Source organism: Echinops telfairi, unplaced genomic scaffold (genome assembly GCF_000313985.2).
Source record: "Echinops telfairi isolate 266 unplaced genomic scaffold, ASM31398v2 ScPeMD7_9;HRSCAF=40, whole genome shotgun sequence".
NCBI lineage: Eukaryota > Metazoa > Chordata > Mammalia > Afrosoricida > Tenrecidae > Echinops > Echinops telfairi.
The window spans coordinates 73,266,854-73,274,151 of NW_022103906.1; the positions used below are offsets into that span (position 1 = coordinate 73,266,854).

The following is a 7,298-nucleotide window of genomic DNA, read 5'->3' on the forward strand; positions in this document are numbered from 1 at the left end:
CCACATTTGCTTATGCACCCATTTGTCTTCAGTGATCGTTCGACACCTCATGATCACACAGGTTGATATGTTGTTCCATCTTTTTTATCACTCTCCTTTCATGAAAAGTAAAGATGCACTCTCCTACACTCTAAAGATCTCACAATGCTGTTGGCATCAACCCATTTTCTAAATTGAAATCATACACAATGACACAGATCTGGAAATAATTTCACTGTAAGTAACAAACACGTATTTTATATCTCCCTTCTTAGAACGCTCATGGAAAAAGTTCTTAAAGGAAAGCGAACAGTATCATTTTATCCTTGAATCTCATTTTAAAAATTGTTCTAATTATTTTGTAACTAACTGAATATAGTCCCTAGACACGATATTCTTTTCTTTCAGCAGCATCATTTCTTCTCTACAAGGCACTCTGTGATTTGAATCTTAAATACAATCATACCTTCCTTACAACCAAGTCACTATTTCTCTCAACATACTTGAACGTTGGATCTGCAGATAGAACCGATGAAAGGAGGAAAGCTCTCTGCAGTTTATTAACCGCAAGTTAGACATAATTTATTAGAAAGGTACCTGGCATCTCTCATTAGTTTATTCACTTACCACAATTGCAAGGGTCATGGTATTAGCTGTTACACATAAGGGAAAATACTTAAAGGGAATTTGATTAAAAATTAGCCTAAGATGCATGAAGTAAATACTTTTTAAAACCTATAAATAGACAGCTAGCTAATAGTTAGTACATTCAATAATTTAGCATGATACGCGTGATGGTTTTGACCTCTAAACTAATTTAGCACCTTGAGCTGAGATTAAATGCAGAACATTAATTTTTCCCGCTGGTTGTCAGACCAACCAAGAGACCCGTCAAATCCATTTAAATAAAGCCTGCATCATGTAATAATATTAAAAGGAATAAAATATTAATATGGGCCTGTGGTAGAACATTGGCCAAAAGAGCTAACAGAAAGGTGCCTTGAATTTGTCACCCAATCTGTCTCTGTACTGAAACTAAGAGTTAAAGGGCAATCTAAAAATTATTTTTCATGCCAGAAGACGGCATCTATTTAAGCAAGGTTGCTGGTCCTTCAAACATTGAGGAATTTTAATATCTCCCAGGGTTTTAAAAAAAAAAAGCCATGGGCTTGATTTTAATTAAAGAAATAATTAAGTAAAACAACAAGAATTTGAGGTAACTGATTTTGGATCACGTGTTGTTCCCTTGTGCCTGGGCTTGTTAACACCCTCTTCCTTTCCCCCACCTCCCCTACCCCCATGTCCCCCTGGAACTGTCATCCCATTGTTCTCTCTTCTGGCTTGTTTATTCCGCCTATCCCTTCCAGGTAGACATGCTATGTACCATCACCAGACTGAGTGCAACGAAGCAACAACAGAAAGTCAAACAATAGCTACAACAACACACGTACACACACACACACACACACATAAACGTATGAATAGTTCAGGGTCTGTTTGTTTTCCTTCACAAGTGCTTTCCAGTCAAGTCTGATGGGGTGCCATGCCCTGGCACCTCCTCTATCCCTGGGGACTTCATTGGTCTGCTTCCCCAGCCGCTCTGCTGCATGCCCCCAGAGGCTGGCTTCGGCGTGGCGAGCTCATGGCAGTCACAATTCCCATCTCGTGTCTCTAGTGTTGTCCCCAATGGTGCTATGGGTCAATGAGGAATGCTTTGTCCCGTGGTGGGGCCGGCCCTGTGGTCATCTCTGTGCATTGTTGTTCTGAGCAGGAACATTTTCCTCAGGGCTTGGTGAGCCAGGATGTGCTTCACTCTTTTTTTTTTCCTCTTGTTGGCTCCTGTGTTCTCTGACCAGACCAGTCTCTCTTCCCCAATTCTTGAGCTGTAGCTTCAGTGCTGTCCCCTGAAGTGAATTCTTCTTGGGGGGAGGATGGTGCTGTACACTTAGTTGGTAATGGGGCCACAACAGGTGATCCAGTATCAAGGAGGGTGTGGGGGGTCTGGCAGGGCTGGATCAAGGGCAATGTAACCGAGAGGAATTCCTAAAACCCAAATGAAGGCAGAACATGATAGTGGGACAAGAGGAAAGTACAAAGAAATAGAGGAAAGAACTAGGAGGCAAAGGGTAGTCATAGTGATTTAAATACAGGCATATAAAGATGTAAATATATTTATATACGATGAGGGGGAAATAGATCCATGTACATATATTTATAGGTTGAGTATTAAGAAAACAGATGGACAGTGGGCCCCTGCACAAGTACTCCCTCAACACAAGAACACTTTGTTCTAACAATTCAGCAGTCTGAGATGCTCACCTTCCTGTCATGATCGCTGAAGACATTGGGTGCACAAGAAAATGTGGTGAAGAAAGCGGATGATGCTTGGCTACCAAAAGATATAACACCTGAAGTCACTGAAGACAATGGGTGCACAAGCAAGTGTGGTGAAGAAAGCTCATGGTGCCCAGCTACCAAAAGACATAGCACCTGAAGCCTTAAAGACCTGAAGATAAACAAGCAGCCATCTAGCTGAGAGACAACAAAACCCACACGGAAGAAACACACCAGCCTGTCCCAACTCAATCGCTGAGGACAAAGTGGGTGCATAAGCAAAAGTGGTGAAGAAAGCTGATGGTGCCTGGCTATCAAATGATATAGCATCTGGGGTCTTAAAGGCTTGAAGACAATCAGGTGACCATCTAGCTAAGAAACAACAAAGCCCAGATGGAAGGAGCACACCAGCCTACCCTGACACGAATGCTGAAGACAAAGCGGGTGCATAGGCAAATGCAGTGAAGAAAGATGATGGTGCCCAGCTGTCAAAATATATAGAATCTGGGGTTCCATAGGCTGCAAGATAAACAAGGGGCCATCTAACTGAGAAACAACAAAGCCCACATGGAAGAAGCACACCAACCTGTGTGATGACAAGGCATCGAAGGAATCACGTATCAGGCATCAAAGACGGGAAAAAAAATCATAGCATTGTGAATGACGGGGAGTGAAGAGTGGGGACCCAGGGCCCATCTGGGGGAAATTGAACATCCCCTTGCAGAAGGGCTGCGGGGAGGAGATGAGCTAGCCAGAGTACAGTGTAGCAATGATGAAATATACAATTTCCATCTAGTTCTTGAATGCTTCCTCCCCCCACCCCCCATCATGATCCCAATTCTACCTTACATATCCGGCTGGACCGGAGGATGTACACTGGCACAGATAGGAACTGGAAATACAGGGAATCCAGGACAGGTGAACCCCTTAGGACCAGCGGTGAGAGTGGCAATATTGGGAGGGTGGAGGGAAGGTGAGGAAGAAAGGGGGAACAGATGACAAGGTCTACATATAACCTCTGCCCTGAGGGATGGACAGTGGAGAGGTGGGTGAGGGAAACATCAGCTGGTGTAAGAGATGATATAATAATAATTTATAAATTATCAAGGGTTCAAGGGGAGGGGGGAGGGGGAAAATGAGGAATTGATACCAAGGGCTCAAGTAGAAAGCAGGTGTTTTGAGAATGATGATGGCAACATATGTACGAATGTGCTGGACACAAATGATGTATGTATGGATTCTGAAAAGAGTTGTACGAGCTCCTAATAAAATGATTAAATAAATCTGATGTAATAAAAATGAAAATTTTAAAGAGGTCCTAATTCACGAAATGAGGCTTGATGAGCATTCCCCAATAATAAATTGGGTCTAAACGAAGGTGTGATTTAATGCCGTATGCACTAAAATTAATCAACATTCTTTTCCCAAGCGCATCCTGATTTTATCTTTTGGGATTATGTTTTTTGGAACCATTTCTCCGTGACTCTGCTCTCTGAAGAATGTAGGTCTGCAAACTATTAACTACTATGTTCTCACTCAGTAGAGGAAGTTTCACTAAGAACCACAGTGATTACACTTAAAGATTAGGGACTTCACTGTCTGAAGGTTCTTGATGGAGATAAGAAGAGTGAGAAACACGTACACAAAACTTTCGTTATTCAAGTACTCAAATAAATGCTTTCTTGGCATGCATATTTCATAACCATTCATTTTATTGAATGACAAATTATTTTTTAATTTTAAATGGGTTTTGTGCAAAATTCATTGTTGACGCACCAAACTTTTTTCTTTTTTCACTAATAATTACAGGATTCCCCTAGCTAGGTTAGAAATAAAATGAAACTCAGAGGATCCATGCCAGCATCCCCACCATCCACCCCACAGAGCAGTATCTTTTCTTTTAAAATCAGTTTCCACGGACATCAAAGCATCCCCTGTTTGAAGGAAGTAGATATAAGACCTAGGGAGAAACGGAAATCTAGCCACAGAAAAAGAACCTTTTAAAACTTGCTAATCAAAGCCCTGAATTCTCCAAACAAAGCAACTGGTTGGTAACAATTGAATCAGATGTGAAATCACAAACATCAGAACTGATGCTAGACAGCTTACCTGCATGTGAGAGGGAACACAGCACGGCCATGGGGCGACACCCACAGCAATGATTGGGACAGAAATCGAGACAACGGTAGCCCTCTCAAGCAGACCCAGATCGGCTTAATAAATGTAGCAGGCGCCATTCCAATCTCTCCAATGGCGGTTCTAGTCTTTCAGGTCATTTGTATCAAAGAGTCAAAGGGTCAGGATGTACTTTATCCATAAACGCACTCCTTTTACCCGCCTTTTAATTTAAATGGAATAAGCTGCCCAAATGAACTTATTTGACATAGCAAGAGGTTTACTATTTAATCATAACTGAGGAGAAACCCAATTTTCACTTCAACCCAAAATTCACTTTTTAGTAGACCCCTGGGGCTCAGGAGGGGTTATGATTGCAGTAAGTCTTTCTGCAGCCCTTTGCCTCATCTGCTCGAAGATCACCGCGACAATCATCACTCTGAGTTGTTCTTTATCAAAGCCCCATGGGAGAAGTCGCTGTGAACTCAACAGGAAAGACAACGAAAGATGTAATAAGCTTAAATGATTTGCTCAGATGAAAGGAGAAAATCATAGACCCGTGCAAAACCTTGCTCTGTTTCTGAGGGGTCATTCGTCCATCTCCAGAACAAAGACAAATGATTGGCATGTGATAGCTTAGTGGGCTCGCACCTCATAGAATTACAAAAAGAAGTTTATGTGAGTTTCCAAAAAGTTCACGGAAATACTCCCTTATGTTTTCATTCCAGATTTCCATGAACTTTTTGAAGCCCCCTCATCTGCCCCCTGAAAGTACATATTACCCTACAGGTTTCCAGTCAGGGCTCACAGATACATTGGCTCTTCGGGGGTTCCGCCTAGGCTCAGAAAGTTCTAATAGACATGATATTAGGAATCTCTGGGGTCTTGAGAGCCTCTCCCAGGAGATTGTTCAACCAACCAGTTAAAAATGATTAAGAACTTACCTGTTTTACACACTGGTCTTTGTATGGTAGATACAGCTCCATACTTACCTGGCAGGGGAGACACCACGATCAGGAAGGTGGTTTTCCCAGGGCGAGGCTCATCCATTGAACTGCGGGTGTGCTGACCCCTGCGATTTCCCCAAATGTGGAAACTCGACTGCCTAATTTGTGGTAGTGGGGGACTCGTTTGCACTCTCAAATTAAAAAAAAAGAAAGAAATATAGAGTTCTGTCATGCATAAAGGCTATATTCACAGACTCTTTCATCTAAAGTTGTAGAAGAGGTAGGCAACCAGATAAAATACAAGATACACTTGAATGTAAATAGACAACAAATACAGTTCTAGAATATATGTCCCAAAAGTACATGGTATATACCTATGATAAAAGATTATGTATTGTTCAAAGGTCCCTGGACATTCTGTATATTTATTTTCTAATTTTAACAACCTTGCAGGGCAAGGGAGCAAAGTGGTGAGAAAAAAATGATAGAGAAAAAAATCGTGGTGTATAGTAGCCAAAGAAAATAACACAGCTCATAGAATGCCTAGCTGTGCATGTAGTGTGTGCACAAGTGCATGTAATTAAGACTTAATAATACTTTAATTAATTATTCAAAATCAATGAAGTACTACTATGAATAAATTAGATGTGAATTCATTAAATAATTATGTTTAGGTGTTATTTAACAATAACATGTATAACAAACATAATCATGTTTAATGATTAAACATACTCCTCACTAATATAACCACTATCATCAAGTTGATTCCAACTCACAGTGACCCTATGTGGGGTATCCCAGGTAGTAACTCTTTATGGGAACAGGGAGCTTCATCTTTCTCCCACAGAGCAGCTAATGGATTTGAAGCACTCACCTTGCAGTTAGCAGTCCAATGGCATGACTGGAACTCTTTCCATAATATAGCTGTAAATACTTCTTACCAAGCTGTTAGATGGCATTTAGAAATACAACATAGATAAATAGATGGATGGATGGATGGATGGATGGATAGTAGATGCATAATTTCAGGAGTAGAATTTACCTTCGCTGTGGGAGGCCCAGGTTTCATTCCCTGCCAGCGCACCTCAGGCAAAGTCACCGCTGTGCATCAGAGATGGTTTCTGGAATTCTGTAGTGTGAAACAGGTTTCAAGAGGAGCCCTGGTGTCATAGTGGCTAGAGCTTAGGATGCTCAACATCAGGTCGGCAATTCAAAACCACCAGCTACCACTCAGGGAGCGGCTTTTTACTCCCATAAAGATTTACAGTAGAACACGGGGCTTTCCACTCCCATCAAGATTCATATTGAAATACAATGCTGTCTGCAACAATATCTGTGAGCATACAAGGAAGGCCAGGCAATCCATACCCTCATCTTTCAAGTTTATACACCAACCACCACAGCCAGGGATGAAGAAAGAATTCTACCATCTTTTTCTGTCTGAAATTAATCCGACATGCAATCAAGATACATTAATAACACTGATGATTGGAGTGGGAAAGATGGAAACAAAGTGGAAGTATCAGTAGTTGGAAATATGACCTTAGTGATTTAAAAAGAAGCTGAAAATCACGACAGAATTTTGCAAGACCAATACCTTTTTGCATATACAGTTTTCAACAACACAAATGACGACCATGCATGTAGACCTCTACAGAGGACTACATAGGAATCAAACTGACAACATCAAGAAGGGAGAAAGTCAAATTGACTTTGGGGGAAGAGAGGATGGCGAAGCTCAATATCATCGTTCAAAACAAAGCCAGGGCCAACTGTGGGATAGATCATCAATGGCTCCTAGGTCAGTTGAAGCTGAAGAAAATTAAAATGATTCCACAAGAGCCTAAAAACAATCTTAAGTACACCCCAGGTAAATTTAGATACAATCTCCATAAGAGAGATGCTGCATTGAAAAGTGGTGTC

At 41.3% G+C, this 7,298-nt stretch overlaps 1 non-coding gene across 1 annotated transcript; it reads left to right on the forward strand.

Annotated features, from left to right (window-relative positions):
• Window positions 1–5,412: 5,412 nt before the first annotated feature.
• LOC115868401 lies at window positions 5,413–5,570 on the forward strand. Its single transcript, XR_004045573.1, has one exon. It is a non-coding gene; the product is annotated as a U1 spliceosomal RNA (small nuclear RNA).
• Window positions 5,571–7,298: the final 1,728 nt, after the last annotated feature.